At 46.2% G+C, this 24411-nt stretch overlaps 1 protein-coding gene across 3 annotated transcripts in view; it reads left to right on the plus strand.

Moving 5' to 3' along the window:
• The first annotated feature begins 15311 nt into the window (after positions 1 to 15311).
• CLDND1 (claudin domain containing 1) overlaps positions 15312 to 24411 on the plus strand; it is a 69137-nt gene continuing 60037 nt past the window's right edge. For 2 of the 3 annotated variants that reach the window (XM_086953234.1, XM_086953235.1), the window contains exon 1: positions 15345 to 15368. The gene's annotated coding sequence lies outside the window, so the exon portion shown is untranslated. Of the gene's footprint in view, positions 15369 to 24411 lie in introns of all 3 variants that reach the window. The other variant, XR_015307561.1, reaches the window with a different exon arrangement.

Below are 24411 nucleotides of genomic sequence, written 5' to 3' on the forward strand. Positions count from 1 at the left end.
GGGAACACCAGCGCACCAGGTAGCTCCAGGAACCAGGGAGGAAACACCAGCGCGCCAGGCAGCCCCAGGAACCAGGGAGGTGAACCGGAAGGACAGGCCAGGACGAGCAACCAAGCTTCCTCACTCACTGCGCCGATTCCGTTTCTACCCAAACCAGGTGAACCCCAGATGAAATGGGAGGACTGGAGGGAGTATTTCAAGAACTATCTTGAAGCCTTGGAAGATGAAACAGGGGAAGAATTCTCCAGCGCGAGGAGGAAACGAATACTCCTACATAACTTGGGCCCCGAGGGATAAGAGTGTTCATGAACATTGTGACCGCGCGTCGGCAGGCGGCTGACGTAGACATCTTTAAGCATGCTCTAGAAGACCTAGACACGCACTATCATCCAGTGGTGTGTGTCTCCATTGATCGGTTCAACTTTCAACAGAGGAAGCAAGGAGAGGGAGAGTCGATAGACAACTACGTCGCGGCCTTAAGAAGACTGGTGATCACATGCAAGTATGGGACACTCCAAGATGACTTTATCAAAGATCAAATCGTAATGCACACCACCAATAAGATGGTACAGGATAAGTTGTGGGCTCAAGGAGAAGCGACGCTAAAGGAAGTGATTGCGATGGTGAAGAAAGCTGAGCTCTCGAAGCATTGTGCTGAAGCGGCAAAAAGGGAAAACGCGCAAAAGATCATGGTCAACACGGTGGATGACGCTGAGCCCTCAGGAAGATACAAGATGGCGCCTGGAGACAGTAGAGGAACTAACAAATGGGCGGGAAAACCAGGACAGTCTGGGAAGCAGTTCACGTTCAGCAAGTCCACGTGCTACAGATGCAGAAGCGCAAACCACGCAGCCCAGGACAAACGCTGCCCGGCTTTCCGCGCCAAATGCATGTTCTGCGGATTGATAGGATACTACGAGAAAGTATGTCGAAGAAAAGGGAAGAAATCAGTGGTAAAATACATAGCACAATCGCAACCAGAAGAAGATGCAGGCGAGGAATCGGATGAAGAAGACATGGTGTTATGTATTGAGGAGCGAGTGTTAGGCATAGACAGCAAACGCTCTGATAAACCGCGTGCGGACATGCTGATAGGGGAAGTGAAGATCAGAATTGCGATTGATTCAGGATCCCCGGACACCATAGTTCAGAGGTCGGTATGGGAGGAAGAGTTCAAGCCCAGCCTGGGTCCCAAATTGGAACCACCTGACATACGCCCAGTATCGTACACGAGCAACCCAATCCCCATGGTAGGATACCGGAGCCTGAAATTCGAATTCAGAGGAAGAACAGCAGTATGCAAATTGTATGTGGCGGAGAAAGGCCCCTCTTCTTTTAGGATGGAGGGATCAAGGAGACCTCAGAATTAAGCTGGATCCAGGAGGCATGGAGCAAGTACTGCTGACGGACAGTGAAAATTGGCCGGACCTGGAGAAAGTAAGAAGGGACTTCCTCAAAGTGTTCGAAGGGAAGGTTGGAAAGCTGGAGAAATTCATGCATAAGATCATACTTAAGGAGAACTCCCGGCCAGTGTCCCACAAGGTCCGAAATGTGCCCATAGCAGTGAGAGAAGCAGTGCAGCAAGAACTGCACAGGCTAGAAGAACAAGGAATAATCGAGCCCATAGACAGCTCAGAGTGGTTGGCTCCCTTAGTGGTTGCCAGGAAACCCAATGGCAAAGTACGTTTGTCGGTGGACCTGTGCGAGTTAAACAAGTGCCTGATAGTATAGAAATTTCCACTGCCCGGGATCGAAGAAATGTTGGCCAAAACGAGAGGAGTGAAGTGATTCTCCACCGTAGACCTCACGTCCGCCTATCATCAAATTGACTTGCACCCATCTAGCAGGAAACTCACGTCCTTTATAATGCCCTATGGATGCTATCAGTTCTGCAGGATGCCCTTTGGGTTGGCGTCCGCCGCAGCGGTGTTCCAAAAACTCATGCACCGCCTGTTCAAGGACGTCGAAGGCATCCAGTACTTCCAGGACGACATCTTGGTTATGGGGGACGGACCGCGAGGACCACTACAGCAAGTTAAACAAGGTACTGAGCGTGCTAAAAGAGAAAGGTCTGACGGCAGAATGGGAAAAGTGCAGGTTAGGCATGACCTCCGTCCCCCTACCTGGGACATGAGATAGGTGGACAGGGGATCACCCCTAAAAGAGGGAATGTGAAGCCGATCTGCGATGTCAGGGCTCCGGTCAGCAAGGACGAGGTGCGGTCATTCCTGGGAATGGCAGAGTACTACAGCAAATTCGTCCAGCACTTTGCCATGAAAACCCACAAATTGAGACAGCTAATAAGAGACAACACAGCGTTCCAGTGGGACGATGAAGCGCAGAGAGAGTTTGAAGAATTAAAGAGAAATATCAGCCATGCGGTACCCTTACATGGACACGATCCCTCGGGACAAACTATCCTGACCACTTATGCCAGCGAAAAGGGTTTAGGAGCAGCCCTCGCACAGGAAAGAGAAGACAACACAGTAGAAACCCTCAGCTTTGCTTCCAGAGCGTTGTCTCCCACGGAACAGAAGTTCAGTGTGATTGAGAAAGAAATGCTGGCAGCTACATGGGCCATGGGAAAGTTCCGACAGTTTCTGTGGGGCACGAGGTTTCGTTTCCAGACCGACCACAAACCATTAGTCAAGGTGCTCACCTCGAGTGGACATGCCACGGCCACCCCGTGCATAGCCAAAATGACTCTTAAACTGCTGGAATACACATATGATTTGGTGTACATACCGGGGATGCGCAACAAAGTGGCAGACTACCTTAGCAGGGCCTCAGCCATGGAGGAAGCGCCAAATCCAATGGCAGAGAATGAGGAGATGGTAGCCGTGATGGAGGACACGGAAAGGGCTATCAGCAAACAAGAGTGGGCGCAAGCTTACGAGGAGGACGAAGACATAAAGGAGGTCAAGGACTATCTCATCAAAGGTTGGCCGGAAAAGAAACTGCTAAAGGAGGTGCTCAGAAAATTCTATGAGGTGCGAGAGGAGTTATCAATGAGCGACTCTGGAACTTTCCTGTATCGCGGCGACAAGGTAGTGCCCCCTGAGAAATTGATCGCACCCCTGATGAGCCAACTACACGAAGGTCACCTTGGTATTGTAAAAACAAAAATGAGGGTGAAACAAATGTACTGGTGGCCGGGAATGGACATTCAAGTGGATAGGCACGTGAGGGACTGCGTCCAGTGCAAAGGAGCAGACAAAGTACTGAAACCATGAAGACCAGCGTTGAGGAGATTCGACCAACCCCGCAACCCCTGGGAAGAGGTTGCAGTCGACATCCTAGGACCGGTACTGGACAACCAAGGAACAGCTAAATACCTGGCGTTTTGGTAGACAAATACTCCAAGTGGCCAGAAGTTCAGGTGCAAAAGGAAATGGACTCGGACGTGGTAATCAAGTTCCTCACTTCGGTGTTCTTAAGAGAGGGAATCCCGAGAACAATTCTGACCGACAATGGCCCGCAATTTACATCGGAGAAATGGAACCGATACACAGAAAGGAATGCAATTAAACCCAAGGACACCTCGGTGTATCACCCTGCAAGCAACGGACAGGTGGAGAGATTTCAAGTCAAGTCAAGTCAAAGATCTTTATTCGGATTTAAAAAACATCCATAAAAGTACATTGTAAATCGCAACAATCATCCATAAAACACAGTAAAACAGTCATTAGAAAACTAATATAAAATGGCATGATTAGCCATCATTGTACATTACATAAAATGCAGATATCAGGCAGAGATGTTGATTTCAGAAGGTATGCAAGGCTTAAAATCGAACACGCAACAATTAAAGACAATGCGGAATCAATGGCTATGATATGTGCAAGAGAACAGCCACTAGTGCAGATAAGCAGTGTGCAAACTAGGCAAGAAATAGTGCAAAACATATCAGACCATTTTCAATGATGCTCGTGATTGAACAGTAGCTTTAAGAAAGCAACTGACTCTGAAAATTACTTCGTCAGAGCGTAACATCAGTAAATCTCCAAAAGCTAAATTAAAATTCATCAGGGCAATCTTTCGAAAATACGGGATTAAATAATGTTTTGTGTATTTTACATAAAATCCACAAAAAAGCGTAAAATATAAAAGGCTTTTTTTCCCGCCTAGGTTATAGGGACAACTTAGGTTTTCCAAATTTTTGGTGAAGTCTAACGGGAAGCATAATAGATTTTTAATGCTCCCACCCCTGAACCGAAACAGCAGGCTCCTGTTCCATTTGCCCATCTTTTTACACAGATAGCCTTGGGGCATGTCTTATGGCCTGTCGCATGGTACCAAAAGGGGTATGTACCTTATAGTGGCCGGTTTTGCAAACTCGCTCTTTTCCCTCTCATTACTGTAAAGGTCGTACAAAGCCCTTTTTACTAAATTCTGTGCGAGTGATCGATGGTTTGGGGAGATGTAAATAAATGCCCCTGCTCCACACTTACTAGGCTTTTCTCCACAGCCCTGAGCCATGGTATTTAATTGGCCCGCTCACTTTTTAGACAATCCGAGATAATATCACGGGTCAAAGAAGCCGCTGATTTCAGCCATATTTTCTGCCAAAACAGGGCAGGTCTAGATCTTATGAAATCCTCTGTGTAGGGGAGATTCAATTCCCTATGGCACACATAAGTTGGGGCAGAAATAACCCCCACCAAAACCTTCCTACAAAATCTATTCTCCTCGATCTGTATACTTGTACAGTCGAGTATCCCCACACCTCAGCACCATAGGTTCCTGAGGGTAAACATTGGGTGTTATAGATTTGTAGTAATGGTATGATAACCTCTGCATGTTTAGGTTGGCGGAGGGAGGTTATAGAATTAATAGTTTTGCCCAGTTTGTTCCTCTCCCGGGCAACCTGAGGTTGCCATGATCCAGAGTCAGAGAACAACAGGCCTAGATATGGAAAAGTGCAAGTGCTTTTTAAAACATTTTTCCCTGACAAAATGTGGTTAATTTTATGTTTTTTAGGGCCACAACACATTATAAACGATTTATTAAAATAAGTGCATAGGCCAAGATCTGCCATGTACGTGACAAATCCTGATATTAAAGTGCGCAGTGCATTGGGTGTGCGGCCCATAAGGACCGCATCATCCGCATAAAGAAGGGCGGGAAATGGTTTGACATTTACGTGCGGGACATCACTTGTTAGCTTACACACAAAACTACTTAATTTATTTATGTACAAGATAAAAAGCAAGGGGGCCAGGAATCAGCCCTGTCTGACCCCCCCCTGCCAATTAAAATATCGCTGGAGACTTCACCATCATTATTCAATTGAACTCGGGCTCTCAAATCGCTGTGTAGGTGGGCCAAAAAATAAACCAAGGGTTCATCTAAGCCATAATTCAACAAAACTGACCATAAACGAGAACGGTTAACAAAATCAAAGGCAGAACTTAAATCCATAAAACCTAAATACAAAGGGGATTTTTTGGCGATGGTATTTTTAGCCATTAATAAATTTAAATTTAGGCATTGCTCCACAGTTCCCACGTTGCTTCTAAAACCTAACTGGCATGGGTGAAGAATAGCATTATCCTCAGCCCAGGTTCTGATCCTGCTGAAGATGACCCTACCTAAGATCTTCACAGTGTTATCCATTAAAGATATCGGGCGATAACAGCCAGGGTCCAATCTATCGCCTTTTTTAAAAATAGGCACGAAAATGCTATTTGACTATGTTACTGGGACTGGGGTATGTGATAAATTATTGAAGATGTTACACAATAAAGGTGCCCAGAAGTCAGGTTCTGATTTAATTTGGTTGATGGATAAACCATTGGGCCCTGGAGCTTTATTCCCCGCACTTTCTGAGATAGCATCTTCCACCTCCATTATGGTGATGTTCAGTGTAGTTAAAGGGGGGGCAGTACCCGTAGAATTAAGAGGTGCCTCATATATTTTTGAAAAATGGTCCACCCACACATCCCCTGATATATTGCAATTTATGGGGGTGATATTTGATCCCATTGATCTCAAGTTCCTAACCTCACTCCAGAACCCGGTGACGTCTCTCAACGACGCTGTGCGCATGAGGGACTCCCAATGGTCTTTTAGTAACTCCTCTGATCTTATTTTTAGAGTGCGCTTGTAGCTAGACCTCAGTCTCCTCACCACAGACTGGTCCCGTGGATCTGCTATGAGCACAGCCCTTAGTTCCCGATTTGGTTTGGAATATGAGGTATCGAACCACCTTGGGTTTTTGTGGTTGCTGGCTAGGGCTGGTTTAGAAATCTCCTTTTTTATGGCCTTACAAAGACCTGAGAAGGCCTCAACAATGGCATGTTCAGAACTATCAGTGGATAGACAAACAGACACTAATAAGGGGTGCTTTTTAATGATACAAGTTAAGACCCCCTTATTATCTATCCCCCTCCAGGCCACCCTCAGTTTGTCTGTGGATGCCACCAGATTTTTTGCCCCGATTTCTCTGTGGTTCCCCTGTTTTTGAAGGATTTAAGACTAATTAAAATCGGGTAGTGATCACTATATGAAGCACTGATAACCTCGGCCTTTGATAAGAGGTCCCCTAACAGAGAGGATATAAATACATAATCTATTGTAGTTAAACTTCCACGCCATACATAGGTGGCCTCAGGTCCTTTGTTCACAGTCATGTTTGCCTTCTCCATAACATTGACTAGGTCGCGTGCGGCTAAGTAGTAGAGCAATTCTTCTCCTCTTTTACAAGTAGGGGTTCTTGGGTAATTATGTGCATTGAAATCGCCTCCTACACAAATACCATCAAATTTACCATATTTCTGACCATCAACAATTTCATCAATAAAATCAAATAATCTTATAAAATTAGCATTGGGATGAGTTGTGAAGTCATTATTATAAAAATTAATTAAGCATAGCTTTATCCTGCTAGTATATATCAACGCCTGAAAATTCTTATCGTTAGTAAGCAGTATTTCAGTTTTAACTCCTGCCGTAATCTTGACCCAAATAGATAATCCCCCACTAGGTCGGCCCATGGCCGGGATGGGTACAATTTGGTTATAACAACTATATCCTTCTTGAAGCAGGGGGCTGGTACACCAGGTTTCCTGGAGCATTATGACATTGAAGTTAGTAACCCAATCTATCCACTCCTTAATTTTTAATTTTGCGTTAAGACCGGCGATGTTTCAACTCAAAATGGTCAGGTCATCGGATGGTATGGGAGTAATGGTGCCCTGGGGGATGTTAAAGGATTAGATGGTAACACAGGCGCTCTAGGCCCATTAGGTACCATTACATTGTGACGGATTGGCAATTCTTCCACAGGATCAATTGCGTTCACATGATCGCTGACTGCTATGTCAGGGAGGATAGGTGGTGGTGGTCAGTTCAAGGTGCCCAGCTCAGATAGTACACTATATCTATTAAATAGTGGATATGGTGGTGGAGCTTGGCTAAATGATCTCTGAGGGGGCCTGTAAAAGTAACCCAATGGTAGAGGGGTTATAACAGTTGTTGGCCAGGGTAGATGTTGTTGTTGCTAAGTATATATTTAGCTGTACCAGGGTGCCTAAAATTAATTACAATGCAATCCCCGTTAATTTTCTTAAATAAGGGACCAACCCAGCTTACTCGACGTGCTGACAGGATTTCGTTCGAGATGTCATGACCTACCCCTTTATGTTTGCACAGCCAGTCAATGCATTTGTTATTCAGCTGGACCCAGTACTCTCCTTGACCCTCCTTAAGTGGTGGTGCGCCTGCTAAGATTAAAACATAAGGACATGCGTCCGGGGGTAGGTGAATAGCAGGTCCCTGGAGTTTTGTGGGCCTAATAGCAGCAGCTTGCCCCTTATCTGGGCCAGTGTTAGTTGGTACTCCTGATTTAGTGGTGGCTGGGGTAGGGCCACCCTTAGGTGTGCCGCTAGATATACTGATGGAGCAGGGGGATCCAGCTGCTACTACCGGAGTGTACTCTGGTTTCGTGGCAGTTTGGATTTTCCCAACAGTGTTGCTCCTAGGTGCAGCATTAGATGTCGGTATACTGCTGCTAATGATATTGGGCCCACCACCCAAAATGACCTTACTAGCAGACTCCAGATCTTTCAATAGGTGATCTCCCCTCATTAGATCAAGACTAATCACCCCTTTCCTTTTTACGTCTTCCTTTTTTACAAGGTTTTCCAATCTATCCAGTTGTTATATCCTGTTCATCTCTTTCCCTGCTGCTCAGCCTGTGTGTGTGTGATGTCATTGGAATGTTCCTGTGTGCATGGTTTGAATGTGTGGCCAGTTTGATTGAGTGGGCTGAGCAGCTGGATGCTGCTCCCGGTGGGGCCACCTTCCTCCTTCCTATTTACCTATTTACCAGCTTTTAATTAATAAACATCCTTCCAAGATTACCTACGACTACTGGATCTTCTTACCCTACAAATTACAATTTCAACTTTGCAACAATGGCGACGAGCGAGAAAGAACTACGTGTGCAGAAACTACTTTTGAAACATGGAACTACTGACAAGAGAAGTAAAGATTTTAAAACAAGACAAGCAACGCTTTTGATGCCCCACCGGTGTCATGTCACATCTGACAGCCTACAGGAAACATCTATGAAGGTATGTTTCAAGCGTTGGACTTTGTGTAGCTCATTGAATTTTAAATTGGCAGATTTATTGATAAGAGCGTCAAGATTTCAGTGGAAAACTTAAATATATTTCGTGCTACGATGTTCAGAACCCAATTTAAATGACTATTTATATTATTAACAGCACGTTTACACGTTTTTGGAAATGTAATTCAGTGGGAGCTGAAAACCAGCTGCTGTTTGGTTTGTTTGTTTCCCGAGGAAATAAAAAAAAATCGAGCCTCGAGCATGGGAAGTACTTAATTTCAACCATTTGGTGGTGCTGTTGTACAAAGAAGTTTCACACTATATTGACGATTTTCAAAGCGATTTTAACTAAATAGAAACTGTTTTGCCTTTAAAACTTACCTTGGCAATTGGACTGGTCCTGTACTCGCACTGTGATTCTTTGAATCTGGGCTGGTGAAAGTTCGTTGGAGCAGGAGCTCTTCACGCTGGGCCTGTCTGTTTTGACTGATGACGCACTGGAATCCTGCAGTGGGATTCGGTGATTAGTCAGCGTCATAACGTCATCCGTTTACAACGCTGCGTGTGAGTGCCTTTCAAGATTGCCTGCACGTAATGGTTCATCATTTTTCTTCACATCGGAGTGGCTCTGAGAAGGGAGTATTTACACAGAACAGCTCAGCTGAGCTGCATTTCAACACAGTTTTCCAGCGATTTTGGATATTAGTTTCTGCCCTCAATTTGAAGACTGTGTTTACCTTGCCAGCGACATATTTATCTTGGGATTACATGGATTTTTGACAACGTGTTATGTGGAGGCTGTTGCAGTTGTTTGCAGTGAATTCGGTGAACGACTCCCTCCTTACAAATATGATCAACGGTGACTACTTTTATTATTTTAGTTTCTTATTTTCCATCTGTCGCTATTTATATATATATTGATGTACATGTAGTGTTCTGAGTGATTTATGGAACTGTTATGTGCTGAAATTGATGAATTAGTTTATTTGTGTTCTGAGTGATTTACTTATTTACTTTTACTACATGGAACTGTTATGTGCTGAAATTGATGAATTAATTTATTTATACTGTTTGCTTTAAAAGTCGATTTTATGGTCAGGTTTTACTATGCTGAGTTGTGGCAATGTTAGAATTTATTAATGGAAATGAACCACATTTGTGCTCAATTTATTTGAGGTGTTCATTTAGTTGTTGATATTCATATATGCTGATTTTTGATGAACCACTTATTTAATAGTCCTCTATTTTAGATAGAGGAGTTCACATTTTACTGCGAAGAGTCTACATTTATTGCTTGAACTTTGAGGAGTTCACATTTTACTGCGAAGAGTCTACAGTCTACTTTTATTGCTTGAACTTTGAGGAGTTCAATGTGTGTATTTTCTTGAACTTTGAGGAGTTCAATCCTAGTGTGTATTTTGTTGAACTTTGAGGAGTTCAATTCTAGTGTGTATTTTGGGATTTTTAGTATGCATATTCTGCGGAGCCACATAGGTGCTCATTGTTTGAGGCGCTCCTGTATTTTCTGAAGTTTAGTTCTCCAGTTTGGAATTTTATGATGCATATGTTGCGGAGCCACATAAGTGCTCATTGTTTGAGGTGCTCCATTTGCTTGTGATCAAATTGTATGAGGTTGCAAAGTCCTCAGTTCTGTTTATTCATGTTTTATTTACCTGAACCACGCAAGTGCTCTATTCAATTAGAGGTGTTCAGTTACAGAGAGTTGTTAGGTAGCCATGTACCCTTGCACTAGGTGTTATGCGTTCTGTTCTTTATACTTTATTTAAGTGGTTTTGGACAGCGTGGTAACTCCTACGTCCTAAATTTGTTATTCTATTGGGACGCTATTTTGTCTAGTTTGATTCCCTTTTATTGCTTTTCGTGACAGTCTGGCCAACTGGCATGATTGGTAATATTTTGGGTTTTTCTTTGAGATGGGGGATGGTTGTATGTGATTTCTCTCTCCGTTTTGTGCGAGAAGATATTATTCCTGGTTTTGTGCGAAAAGATATTTTTCCTCTCTATGTATCTTTCATGTTGATATATCGCTATTTCATGATATTATTTACAGTTATTCATTTTTATGTTGACTGCTTATTTCATGATATATTATTTACAGTTATTCATTTCCTATGTTGACTGTTTATTTGAAATCCTGATCTTGTCATCATCAGGACTTACTGTATTTAGTTTCATCCTCTCTCTTTTGTTTTCTTTGTTTTAAAAGAGGGAGATGTGTTATATCCTGTTCATCTCTTTCCCTGCTGCTCAGCCTGTGTGTGTGTGATGTCATTGGAATGTTCCTGTGTGCATGGTTTGAATGTGTGGTCAGTTTGATTGAGTGGGCTGAGCAGCTGGATGCTGCTCCCGGTGGGGCCACCTTCCTCCTTCCTATTTACCTATTTACCAGCTTTTAATTAATAAACATCCTTCCAAGATTACCTACGACTACTGGATCTTCTTACCCTACAAATTACAATTTCAACTTTGCAACACCAGTCTTTTAAAAATAGTATTAAACTGTTTGATTATTTGACTTTCCATTTGTTTAAAAATTGTATCAACAATAGTCTCAATCAGATTCCCATTAGTCTTTGGTTGGATAATACTTTCGAATAGCGACTCAGTCTGTGTGCAGGCAGAGATCTGTCCTTCTTTTAAGAAAATTTTTGGGGTGCAGCAGGAGCCACATCATCAGGTTGCGTGGACTCATTGGTGTCAGTGCCACCTCACGGTAGTTGATTGTTCCCTCTAGACCACATACTCTGTGGGGTCGGTTGGCTCTTAATGCAAGGGGGTTGTTTCCTCTTATTTACTGTTAATTTGGAGGCGCCTCTTTTTCTTTTCTCACCTCCATACTTGTTGCTCGGGGTCGAGGGGGCAATAGCAGTTTGTACAACAGGGTCAGGTAAGGAGCCAATAATAATTGTAGAGCAGCTACCCCCAGACAACGGTATCAACGGATTGACAAGTGGGGTAGGTTTCATAACTGTAACCACGGGGGAAAGCGGCATAACATTATTAGAATTTACTTGTGATGACTCTGGATGTATATTTGTGAAGCCCATTGACATTCTCCTCTCGGTGTTGGCAATTTCATTTATTACCATGTTGAAAGCATTTTCCAGCATGCTTTCAAGGGAAGGCGGGAGAACAGAAGATCCCTCGGGTGCCTGTGACACAGTGCTAATGTTTCGTTTCCCCATTATGATTGAGAATATTTCGGACTCACCTTTTATAACAACTTAGAGGGGTGGCCCGCCCGACCACTGATGGCCTCTGAGGGCCCGCCCTTTGCCCGGGCTTCGCCCGGCGTCCCGCGAAGCGGGGTGCTCGCAGGCTTTGTAGCACCTCCTGGAGCCGAGATGACGCTTCCAGCAAGCGCCACCGCAGGGGTCGATGGGTAACCGAGTCCTCCGCTCGGCGGCCGCAGGGATAACAAAAGTGGCGGCGGGAGGACTCGTGCAACACAGCAGGAAGGTAGGAAGAAGTCCACGTTGCTATCAGAAATGCCCCAAGTCGATTCAACAGCCTCACCAGCTCTGCCGGGTGCTCGCAGGCTTTGTAGCACCTCCTGGCGCCGAGATGACGCTTCCAGCAAGCGCCACCGCAGGGGTCGATGGGTAACCGAGTCCTCCGCTCGGCGGCCGCAGGGATAACAAAAGTGGCGGCGGGAGGACTCGTGCAACACAGCAGGAAGGTAGGGAGAAGTCCACGTTGCTATCAGAAATGCCCCAAGTCGATTCGATGGAGAGATTTAACCGGGTACTTATAGGATCCATACAAGCTGCCATTATGCAAGGCAAGGACTGGGAAGCAGAAATCCAGAGAATGATGTGGGTGTACAGGATCACCCCCACCTCGACAGGGTATAGCCCCTTCCAAGTCTTAAGAGACAGGCACCCTTTTACGAAAGACAATGTAGTTTGGAGAGAAAAAACGATCACCAGCAAGTGGTCACCGGCTGTAGTCCAACACAATCTGGAGAAAGCCCAGAAACTGTACACCGAGCATAACAACAGGAGAAGAAATGTAAAAGAATCAGCTCTGGAGAGAGGGGAGTGGGTGAGAGTCAAGCAGACAGTACTGGGAAAGAAGGGAGAAAGCAAGTACAGCCCACCCCTGCAAGTGGAAGAAGTGTATGATAGAGCTGCACTACTCAATGACGGAAAGGTGTGGTCCCAGGATCGCATGGCAAAGATCAATAAAATTGTGCAGTGGCCGGTGGAGGAAGGAAGTGACCCACGAGATCAAAGACAGAGGAGTGATGTAGAAGAAAGGACAGCAGATGGTGAGGACCAAGGGGAGAAGATGTGCATGTGGAGAGAGAAGATCTGGAGAGACCGAGTGTGGAGGGGACACCAGCAGGAAGAGGGGTGATGCCCAGGAGAAGCGAACTGAGTCAGCGGGGAGAAGAAGCGGTGAGTCCCGCAACGGAAGGTGTCCGTGAAGCCTGCACACCGGTAAGGCGCACACGTGCTGGAAGAGTGGTAGTCAGACCTGAACATCTCAGAAACTTTGAATGAGAGGACGATTGAACTTTGAACTGTATTAAAATGTTGTATAAAAAAGGGGATATATGTAGTGTTAGCGCTCTAGTTCCTCAGGGGTGCGCGTGACGCAGCACGCCTGAACTAGAGCGTGAAGCAAGTGCGCATGTGCGAATGGCGGTTCGCGCATCAGAGCGGCTCGGAGCGCGGTTTGGTTAAGACGCAGCACGCCTGAACTAGAGCGTGAAGCAAGTGCGCATGTGCGAATGGCGGTTCGCGCATCAGAGCGGCTCGGAGCGCGGTTTGGTTAAGACGCCCGGCGCTCTTCCTGATCGCTTGTGCTTTCATTTAATAAACGATCCCTGCCCACAGTACTTGAGTCTATTGTCCTAATTAAAGGGTGAAAGCAGCAACTCCACAGCACCCTTGCTCTATGGTACAAGGGCGGTACAAAAGGGGTTGGTAATGGACGGAGCATCTGAACCAATCAAACACTCACACCCAGTCAAAATATCTGGGTTTAATCCATCACCGTTCTTTAGCCCACTCTGCCACCCCAGTTCAGACATGGCTATATGCAAATCAGTCTGACCCTGTGCCTCATGGGAACAGTCCAGCCCGAACTGCCAAGCCGTGCCTTCCCTGGACCGGAAACAAGCTACCGAGGACCGGTTTCTGGCATTCCAGCCGTCTTCAGCCCGGCTTGCTTGAATCCAGTGGCAAAGTGAGCAAGGGACTCACGTCTGTGCATACCCTGCCACACTTATGGCGGCCAAAAGCGGTACAAAAGGGGGTGGTAATGGACGGAGCATCTGAACCAATCAAACACTCACACCCATTCAAAAGATCTGGGTTTAATCATCACCGTTCTTTAGCCCACTCTGCCACCCCAGTTCAGACATAGCTATATGCAAATTAGTCTGACCCTGTGCCTCATGGGAACAGTCCAGCCCGAACTGCCAAGCCGTGCCTTCCCTGGACTGGAAACAAGCTACCGAGGACCGGTTTCTGGCATTCCAGCCGTCTTCAGCCCGGCTTGCTTGAATCCAGTGGCAAAGTGAGCAAGGGACTCACGTCTGAGCATACCCTGCCACACTTATGGCGGCCAAAAGTGGACCCGCCGTGAAGTGCCCAAGTAAACACTAGACACCCGAGAACGCCCGATGAGTGCCCACCCGGAGACATACTGCTATGCTATAGTTGCTCAACACACAACTATACTCTGTACGTATGATTCTGCTATTGCCCTGTTGAGTTCCATGGTGGTTTCATAAGCTGTATTCTTGATATAATATGCATGAATAAGATGGTTGCTTACATGTTGTATATTTTATTTTGGGAAACTAACCGTTAATCAAATCCACACCGAGAGCACGGGGATGCTGTTCACTCACATCGTATTGCGGAACTGTAATCTGGTGGTCATAACCATTTCGGACGCACCTCCTGTAAATACAATGTCTCTTGAATTCACAATATCACCCTGATGATTGACTATACACCCGTCCTACAGTGTGGCTCTGGATAGAGCTCTGGATAGAGCGATGTGTTACTCCATTTTTATTGCTTATTTTTATTTATTTTTATTTCTTTAATTCTCTCTTATTGTTATTCTAAGTTCTTATTTCCTAGATCTCAAATATGTACTGACATGACATGATTGTATGTATTATTGGTCCACAAATGACTTCTTTTACCTTTTCCCTTCATTGTCTAATAAAAAAGATTTGAACACAAAAAAAACATAGACAGCAGGTCTCAGCAGTTGGGAACCTCGCAGTTCTGTTTTTTGAGCACGCATTGTTTTGTTCATTCCAACTGCAGCAATGTGAGTTGAAGAATACATAAACATTGGTGCAGAGAAAGGAAGAGGGAGCGTTTTATTTATTTATGCGTTTTTATATAGCGTGGACTTTACCCGAAGGTGTCAGAGCGCTTCACAATAGGAACAGTAATGATACATGAGGGAAAAGGTGTTGGGAGAAAAATGTCCTAGTGAGAGACAGCAAATGAAATGGGTGTGACGGGGGCCCTTAGACCTGCGGATGCAGTGACACTTACAGCCACCAGGGGCGCCAGGCCAGGGCTCTTTTCGCCTTTCAGTGAAACGCTCGCACAGGGCGAGTGCCGCGCAGGGTGACGCACATGCACGTGACAGTCGCTAAGGGTTTTCCTCTAAGGGGGGGTCACGTTTTGTTATGGCAGCGCGAGGAGCGCGATGACTTCATTGCGGGGAAGTGGGGGGGGGGGGGGGGTCTCTGAGCTTCCGGAAGTGCGTCACCAGTACTGGGCATTTAAAGGGAGAGGTGAGTGCTGGTCTCTGATTGAGCTTTAGTGGTAAAGGGAGCAAAGTTAGTGCTGGAGTCGGTTGGCGAGTCCGGCCTGTGCTGGGCTGAGCCGGGGGCTGGGTTGTTTCCTAGAATGGTGAATGAGCTGGTTTGCATGGCAACGCTGCAGCTCAGCGGGGCAAGGTTAGCCGTGCTTGTTGGTCCGGTTTCATTGTAGCGTTTGAATGGCCCTTCTGCGGCACTGCAGCGCTGCGCGCTCAGTTGCTGGGCTGGGTGCCAGTGCTGAACGACGACACAGCTGGCAGGACACACCTGTGCCAGTGGGGCTGTAGGGAGCAGATAGTATGGACGTGGGGGTTGAAGTCTAGTAAGACTTGGTTTAGGGCATGGTCTGAAAAGTAAACCGTATTATTTGTAGCCTTAATGTATGTATACAGGCAGAAGCCATGCCTCAAGTAGAGGACTTGTCGATTATACATTTGCAAAGTGTACTATAACCAGTATTACGTTTTGTTTTCTTATGTAATCTATAGGGTGTAATATTAAATGTATATAATACTTTCATTCGTACTGGGCCAACTGTCAAACCTTTGCATCTGTGCCCCACTTTCCCGTGAACCGACATGCCTGTATTGGGAGATTCACAGGACTGTCCCCACTAGTGCGACATCCTCAAACCTTTCTCAGTCCCACCCTGCTACGGTAGACCTTTGCAAAGTTCACTTTTTCTTGTTGCACGCCTATTGTATGTGTACCAATCACTGTCTCCTCACGGGGGATGCACATAGTTTTCATAATTGCATCAATGTTCTACCCTGCAATGCACCTATACACTATTTGCACCATGCCAGGATAGGTTTATGGGCCGATTTCAGCAATTTCGTTCATCACAGTACAACAGTTCAAGTTCTTATAGTTGTTATATTGCAAGATATGCTTTACCCTTCATGGTCAAATTCCGATTGGAAAGCTTGAATGAGGGTGATAAGGTACCTATGTAGTAGATATGTTTTGCCCTGCATGCCAGGTGTTCCAAACAAGTGAAAACTGAGTAGCGCAATATCCTGCAAAGATCTTTGTGTAACCTGTGGACCCGGTTTAAATCCCTGCAGGGCCAGCTCACCTTTCACTTTTCCTTTTGTTGACCAACTTAGTTCATTACATTGTCATGGCCTCAGTTATACACATTTTTAGTAGGACGTGCAGGCCTGTGAATATTTAACCCTTATTGTTCCCTTTCATCTCCTACGCTCCAAAAATTGAATAGATGCCTGCCAGTGTTGAGTAGGACAGGCTTTTAACTAGAAAAAAAGAATTGCAGTACCTGCAAGTCTGCCAGATGTGTCTAAAAGTCAGAATTTGCAAAAGTGGAGTAGCACATTAGATATATGTAAAGACTCCAAGCACATGCGTGACTTCCCCTTATACAGAGTTACTTGAAGACTTTCAGTGGAATAATTCATTTTAAAGCCTGGTATTCCAGTTAACAAATTGGGGCGCAATTGAAATTGGTGCCTTGGTTCTCTTCAGTTGAAAAAGTTAGATCAACACCTGAAAACAAAGCATTGTAAAAGAGAGCCTAAAACCGCATAAGTTGTCATGGAGACATCTTGTAATCCTACCCCTGTTAAAAATACAGTAGATGCATTACATGGGTAGGCCTTCTTATTTAATCTTTGCCATTTGTTCCAAAGCTCCTATTTCACACAAAATATGTCTAACAGTGAAATATTTCCCATGATTCACAGTGCTGAATTAATATACATGATATTTAGCTTCCATAAACAAATAAAAACGTTATACACAGCATTTTCTTTTTCTTTCAGTGTTGTTAAAAACGCTTTCACAATGACAGTGCTGCTCTCAGGCCATTACTCAGCACACCTGACGTGCTCACACTTGTAGTCTAATCCTTGATGCAAGTATGTATCAATAAATCCTTGCTAATGTGTGAAAGTAATGTAAAGGCAGAACCCTGTTGGAAAAATATTTCACTGATCCGCGTTGCACTTTATTTTCTTTCTTTATGTTGTGGGTTTTGGGTGCTGTGCTTGATTTATGTTGGGTTGATTTTAGAGTGCCACACATTGTTGGAGGATTTGCTCCCGGAACGCTCTTCTGTATTGGCCACATGCTTCTAGGATAAGCTGTGTTGAGCCGGGTTCAGAGTTCTGACGTTTGCTTGTGCTCACGCTTGTTCTGGGCATCGGTGCAGTGCTATATTGGCTGAGTTTTGTGTGCTAAGCTGTATCTACTGGTATACGTTTTGGGTGCTAAAACTGGCCTCTTGAGCCTTGTGCTCAGTGTTGATTGTGAGTTATGGAGTTTGGGTTATGGGTGCTGATCTGTGCGCCATTGAGTTCAGGATGCTGGGCAGTATTGAGTTATATCTATGGTACTGGCTAAGGGTGGGTGTTGATTACTGAGTCTAGTGAGGTACTGGGTGCTGGATTCAGGTATGGATGTTGGCTTGGTGGTAAAATATTCATGATAGTTTCCAGATGCTGATTTGGGATCTCCTGGTTGGCACTATACACTTAGGGCCCGATTCACAGAACTAACTTAAGAAAAAATCCTAAACTTACTACCTTTGGTATTCACAGAAGTTAGGTTTTTGTCTTAAGTTTGTCTTAAGACAGACTTAAGACAAAATCCTAACTATCCTAACTCAAGTCTGTCTTAAGACAAAATCCTAACTTCTGTGAATACCAAAAGTAGTAAGTTTAGGATTTTGTCTTAAGTTAGTTCTGTGAATCGGGCCCTTAGCTCGGTTCCTCTAGACTGGGATTTGGGTGTTAAAGAGGGCCCTCTTCAGTTGCATGGGTGGTGTTGTATTCAGTTATTAGCACAAGGTTGGGTTCAGGGCGTAGAGCTTGGGTCTGCTCAGTAACGTTTTGTTTGCTGACTTTAGCCCTGCAGGACTGGGTTCTGGATGATGTGGTGGGCTCTGTTTGATTGGACGTTGTTTGCTGCTGGATTGGTTATGAAAGCTGGATTGTGTTTTGCTGGTCAGCAGTGCTTCTTTGGGTTCAGTTTGATAAGCAGTGTTTTTGGGTCCATCTTCAGCTGGGTAGGTGCTGGTTGCTGAGTTGGAGTCTGGCTGCTGGATTCAGCTTGGATACTGGATTTTTTTCTTAGTACTAAGCAGTGTGTGGTTTGTTTCTGGGTGGTGAGCTGATTCTCTGCAGGGTTAGGTTTTGGGCGCGGAGCTAGGGTTCCTTCAGTTGTGCGAGTGATGTTGTGTTGAGATACAAGGGTGGGGCGGAGTTGTGGGTGCTTTGCAATGATCTGTTGAGTTCTGGGTGCTGAGCAGTATTGGTTTGATTTTAGGGTGTTGCCATTGCGTCTGCTGTGTTGGAGTCTATTTGCTGGATTCAGTTACGGATGTTATGTTGCATTTTCTGTGCAAAGTAAGTTTAAGGGTGCTGAACTGGGTTCTGCTGTGTGTGGTGGTGTGGATGGATCCGTCCAGGTTGTAAAAGCCAGTGGGGCCTTATAGATCTCTTAAACGCTGTTTTTGGCCTGTGCTGTAAACAGGATGATCTTCAGGAAATTTTAGGGAAATTAAAGAATGGCAAGGAGAAGAAATGGTGAAAGACCAAGAACGGTGAGGAAAATTAAGAGAACCAACGCAATGAGAGAATTAAGAGAAGTAAAACACAAAGTTGAGTGGCTGAAAGATATAGTGGTATGAAAAGCAGAACCAAGTAGAGGGGTAGTTAAGCTAGAAAAAGAGACCTGGACAGAAAAGAGAAAATAATTAAAAATTGAATAAATAGGAAAATGGAAATCCAGGTGGAAAATAGGTGACGTACCTAAATGAGTTAATGTAACCTGCCTATTTTATTATAGGTTGGGCACTGAAATTCTTAAGTAAATGCACCTACTGCAACAATCTGCATTTAACCTTCAGACCACAGTTTCTAATCTCAGTGAGAAAGCTGAATGTTTTAAAGCATCAGCTGCAACATTTTTGTGTACCCAATAAATCACAACTTTCTATTTTTAGTCATATAGATGAGCCTGTTAATGTGTCTGCTAGCACAGTCAAAGTTAAGTAAAAAATAACTGTCTTTTGACATAAAACACATAAAACTATACAATAAATAATATAAAAATACAGCTCTTTAAAAAAGGACAGAAATCTTGATTAGCAGCATGAAATCTACATCTGTTAGAGTCCTAAATTGTGCAAATGATTTTCACATAAGCAGGAAACGATGCACGTTCTAACAAGTAGATAGAAAATCATGTTCCGGTATGTCACAACAATATCACAGTCATTTAATGGAAATCCTTCTTTTCGCCCACATCAGACCCAGTAATTTGCGACTGCACAGGAATACAATAGACAAGAATCATCTCTCAGTATCCTCAAGGCAGCACAATGGCTGGATGTACCAAGTTGTCTACAGATATGCGCCAGCCATGTGGATCGAAACTGGGTGTATGCCGTACACATGAATAACACATATGGTACCGACTGAGCTTGACCATCACGAAAGGGCAGACTACAAAAACGGATCCTGCCTACTTTACTGTAAATGACTTTAGGGGGAGTGACCCCACTCTGAATTATTAGTATAATTACTTGTCTAGTGGAACAGTGATCAGATCCCAAACATTCTCTAGATCATGAATAGATTAAAAGTTCAAACATTCCCTCATCAGGGTAGTGCGCACAACTTTTTGTTCCTCCCTGCATAATGTAAATAGCCAGTACTGTTTTTAGGTTTTGCCTGGCGAAAAGATGCGCTCTGCGCATCTTTTTCGCGCAGGCGAAAACCTAATGAGAACTGTAGTGTGGCTTTGGGTCGGCTCTCGTCATTCATTGGCTGGCTCCATAAATGGAGCCTAGCCATTGGACGAGGGGCCTGTCCGTCAATGCCGGAGGAGACACGGGGGCGTTCCCGAGATTCTTTGGCTTTTGCCGACGTCACGCGACGCCGGGAACGCCCCCGATTCTGTTCCGGCATTGAAGGCACCCGGAAGAAGTCCAGGTGAGTGCTTCCTTTAATTTTCCGCTGTTCCCACCCCCTCTCCTGCTCGCAGCGTCTCCCGCCCCCCTCCCGCTCTCTGTGTCCCCTTTCCCGCTCTACAATGCCCGTTCCCGCCCCCCGTGTCTCCGGGCCCCCTTTCCCGCTCTACAATGCCCGTTCCCGCCCCCCGTGTCTCCGGCCCCCGTTCCCGCTCTACAATGCCCCTCAGCCGTCCGTCTACAGCCAGGGCCGCGCTGGGATTGGCCCAGCCGGCCGAGCCTCTGCCGTGTCATCGGGAGGAGGAGGAGTGGAGAGCAGGTCCCGCCTCGGCCCCGGAACGAAGGCCAGGTGAGTGCTTTGTTTGCTGGGGCTAGGGGAGGCTCCCTCCCACTACCCGTGTGTCCGTTGCCGCCCCCGCCCCCCCCCCTCCGTGTGTCCGTTCCATATGCTTCAAAGATGCGGCGCTCCGCCATATCAATCCGCTTCGTGTGCTTGTCTAGGCGCTCAGACATGCGGTTCCACTCTATAGGTTAAAGAGTCTATTTCACCATTGATGTTAGAGGGGGAATTTTGTATGGACGAGAACATGGCCTGCACATCGCTATTGGTTACTCCACTCTCAGCTCCGTCTGCTGGCTGTGTGGACTGTTGTACATCCGGGCTAGTCCCAGTTGATTTTTTCGACTATTCGAAGTTGAGTTGGGTTGGTTCCTGTCACGTTTGCCAATGGTGCGACCTTAGGAGAAACCCAGTATCATCCTCCAGGTGTAGTCCGTATGTTGTGAGTACTGCTTGAGTTTAGAAGAGTCTCAGACTGTTCCTTCGTCTGCTGGGTTGAGAGTCAGCTATTCCCGTAACCGTTCAGGCAAGGTTAACAGGCATTTGAACAGCTAAGTTTCGTCAGGGGAGCCGCAGTTACACTTTAGTGGGGTGAACTAATCGTGCGGGTGGGTATCCCCATAGACCACCCATATTCGACAGCACAGAAATTGGAATTCCTGCTCACAGCATGTGCACTGTACAGGCCCTATGGTAGCTGCGCTGTGCAGCAATATCGGTGGGAGCGCCCACCGGGGTGTCACAAGCAGTCACAGTGCGTGGCACAAATTCAGCTTTTTTATCCCATGCAGGCCGCTGCTGGCCTATAGTACAGTGTCCAACTGGCTGTTGCAACCTTCATTCTTCCCAGACTGCCAGCAGAATCCCCACGCTCTTCGCTGCAAAGTGCAGTTTAGGGCAAATATTGCGTGCACAGGGCCACAGCGGTGCTGACCTCTGGAAAATTCCGCCGTCTCTCTGTTGCACTCCGACTCCCCAGCAGTGCAGATCTCAGGCTTATTCTGTTTTCCCCGCAGGTATACCACAAAGCACAGCCCGCCGTTACTTTGCAGGCGTTCCCTGGCAGTATTTAAGTGTCCTCCTTTGGGCAGTAGTGCAAAGTCTGGTCCTGACACACCGAATCCCAGCGTCCCGCAGCAGCCGTCCCGCCCCCCCAGAGCACTCTCCGGTACCCGACTAGACATGCAGCCGGGAGCTCCCACTCAGCGACGCTCTCACCTCCCAGTGAGCAGGGATCCCGGTGCCGAGTACTCTGCTTCAGGTCTGCTCGGGCCGCCCCTCAGGTGAGCCGCCTCAGTCCGAGGGTGGTTGGTCTGCTGTGCGCTTGTTCTTTCCGGGGTAGCACAGCCCTCAATCACAGCAGGACAGCCACCGCTGCCACACATGCTCCACGCCACAGCCAGCCGCTGCGCAACCCCGTGGCTTCACCTCTTGATCCCAGACGTAGCCCCACCTCCTCAGTTTGCCCGAGTCACTCCACAAGCAGTTCCGAGCCGACTCAGGTAGCAATAAAGGGGTCCGAAGGTAGCCTCAATTTTCTGGGGATCTTATTTCATATTTGTAGTCTTCTACAGTCTCAGGGAGTGCAGGATAGTTGCAGGATATTACCTTGACCAAAGGAGCTCGCTCAAGAAGCAGCCATCTTCGTTGTGACTAACTCCGCCCCCGCACAGTCACACATAATGGTGTCATAACCAGAGTCTTTTCCAACTGCATGTGTGACCTTATCCCAAATCCAGCCTCTTGTGGGTAGTAGTAGATATCATCATCCTGTCAAACTAGGCCCTTGGTCCATACCATTGCAACCTGATGTCATCAAATGGGATTTCCACATGGAATGCATCACTAACTATCCACACAAGGCCCTGCAATCAGCAAATGGTCAGGTGTCCTTAAACCACAACATGTAGAACTGCTGGGCACCTGCTACAGCTACGTTTTAGCAATATGTGACTACCAAGAAAATGTGACATGGAAGTGCCCATTCCATACTGTTCACACTTCCCAAGTGACACTGTAGGAGGGTCAAAGGGCTAGTAGAGGGTATGTGGGGGCCGGAGGCGTCTCAATTCTGTGCCAACAATCAACACGCTCTACAATATCAAATGTATAGCCTGTGTTGCCACTCTTAACAAAAAGACGTAACGGAAATTAAGTCCTAAGTAGAACTTGTACGATTTCTCCTTTGTCAGCCCACGGTAGGAGCAGTGGCGTCACTTGGGGGTGCGGACCGTACCGGGTGACACCAATACGCTGTGTTGTCCAATATCTAACTTTGCAGCCTCGCCTCTGCCAGGTGTACCGAGGCTTTAACAGCGAGCAGCTGGACCACGTGTACCAGAATGCACCTGTGATATGCGAAGCTGTTGCTGCCTCAGAGGTCCTGGTGCTGGGCAACAGAGGAGGGAAGATAGACAGACGCAACGTGGACTCCTACTGAGCCTAGAGCAACGTGGGACGGGGCACAGGAGGACAGACAGACAGAGGGCTGACCTCTTACTGAATCTCCCCAGCACGGAGAAGCCGGCCCGGCGGCCGGTAACGCCCCAGTGAAGCTCAGCAGGCAGAGAGAGGGGGAAGACGGCGATCCGCAGGGGTCAAAACTCCTGCTGGCGCTAAGAGCAGCCGGGGTAGGGCAGGCGGGTGAAGCGCGGACAGACTGATGCAGTCAACTGAACTCCCTCCACGCACTGGAATTTACCGGAGCATCTGTGCCTAGTCGAGCTCCCTCTGCTGCTCCAGGAATAGCAGATGAGTGTCTGTTGTTACTGCTGAGGTGTGTAATGTTCTGCTGAGTGTCTGTAATCCTGTCTTGAACCCTACGCAGCCTCCTTTACTCCGTACAGTATCAGGAACACAAGGGTGTAATTATGGTAGTATGCTGACGTTTGTGAATAACCGGTTGCTACTGATGTTGGCAGCCTTGAGGTGCTTGGATGATACTAAGGTGGGTGTAGTGTCGGTACATACATAGTAGAATCCAAGCAGGGTCCTGCATGAGGGCTGGCAGTAGTACAGTGCGAAGATGGGTGGGTGTGATGGAACATCAGATGCATTCGCTACAATCTGCGTTTGCATCAATATTTTCTTAAGGTCGGTCCTGGCAGTGTGTGTTTTGAGTACTTGGGGAGAGGGGGCGTAATCTCCTAATGCATGTGACCCCGCCCTGGTTAATTTGTAAAGCAAAGTGTGTGGAGAGAAGATGGCCACGTGTGTCTCTTGGGCTGCTGCGTCCAGTTTGCAGAGGGGGTGGGGGAGATCCCCCTGCCTTCAACTCACGTTTAATGCCTCCTCAACCCAACCAAGTGCGTCTAAAGAGGCGACAAGTGTGTGCATGCGGGTTAGATGCCCACTATTATATGCGGCAGTGCCAGTGAACCTTTTTAGCCTGTAGCATTTTCGCATTTAAATATTGACACAGTGCGATGTTAAAAGCGAAACTACAAGTCCCAACATGCAAAGTTCTGTTGACTAACATATCAGGATTGATTAAAGTTATCACACATGGACACTTTTTGACCGTGTTTCCTTCTGTCTTCCTTTGGGTCATTATAGTCCCTCTTTTCTCTAAAACTCATACATTTAAGGAATAAAAGCTCAAAGAGGGTGGAGAAGTCCGAATCGTTGAAACCTGGCTTTAGACACATGGAAGCAAACGACCCGAGAGGCAAGAAAATTAGGCAGGAAAGCTCTTACAGAAATGCTAAAATAAACATTTAGCAAATATTTTCCCAGTACTTGTA

The sequence above is a fragment of the Lissotriton vulgaris genome, chromosome 1_2 (genome assembly GCF_964263255.1).
Source record: "Lissotriton vulgaris chromosome 1_2, aLisVul1.2, whole genome shotgun sequence".
NCBI lineage: Eukaryota > Metazoa > Chordata > Amphibia > Caudata > Salamandridae > Lissotriton > Lissotriton vulgaris.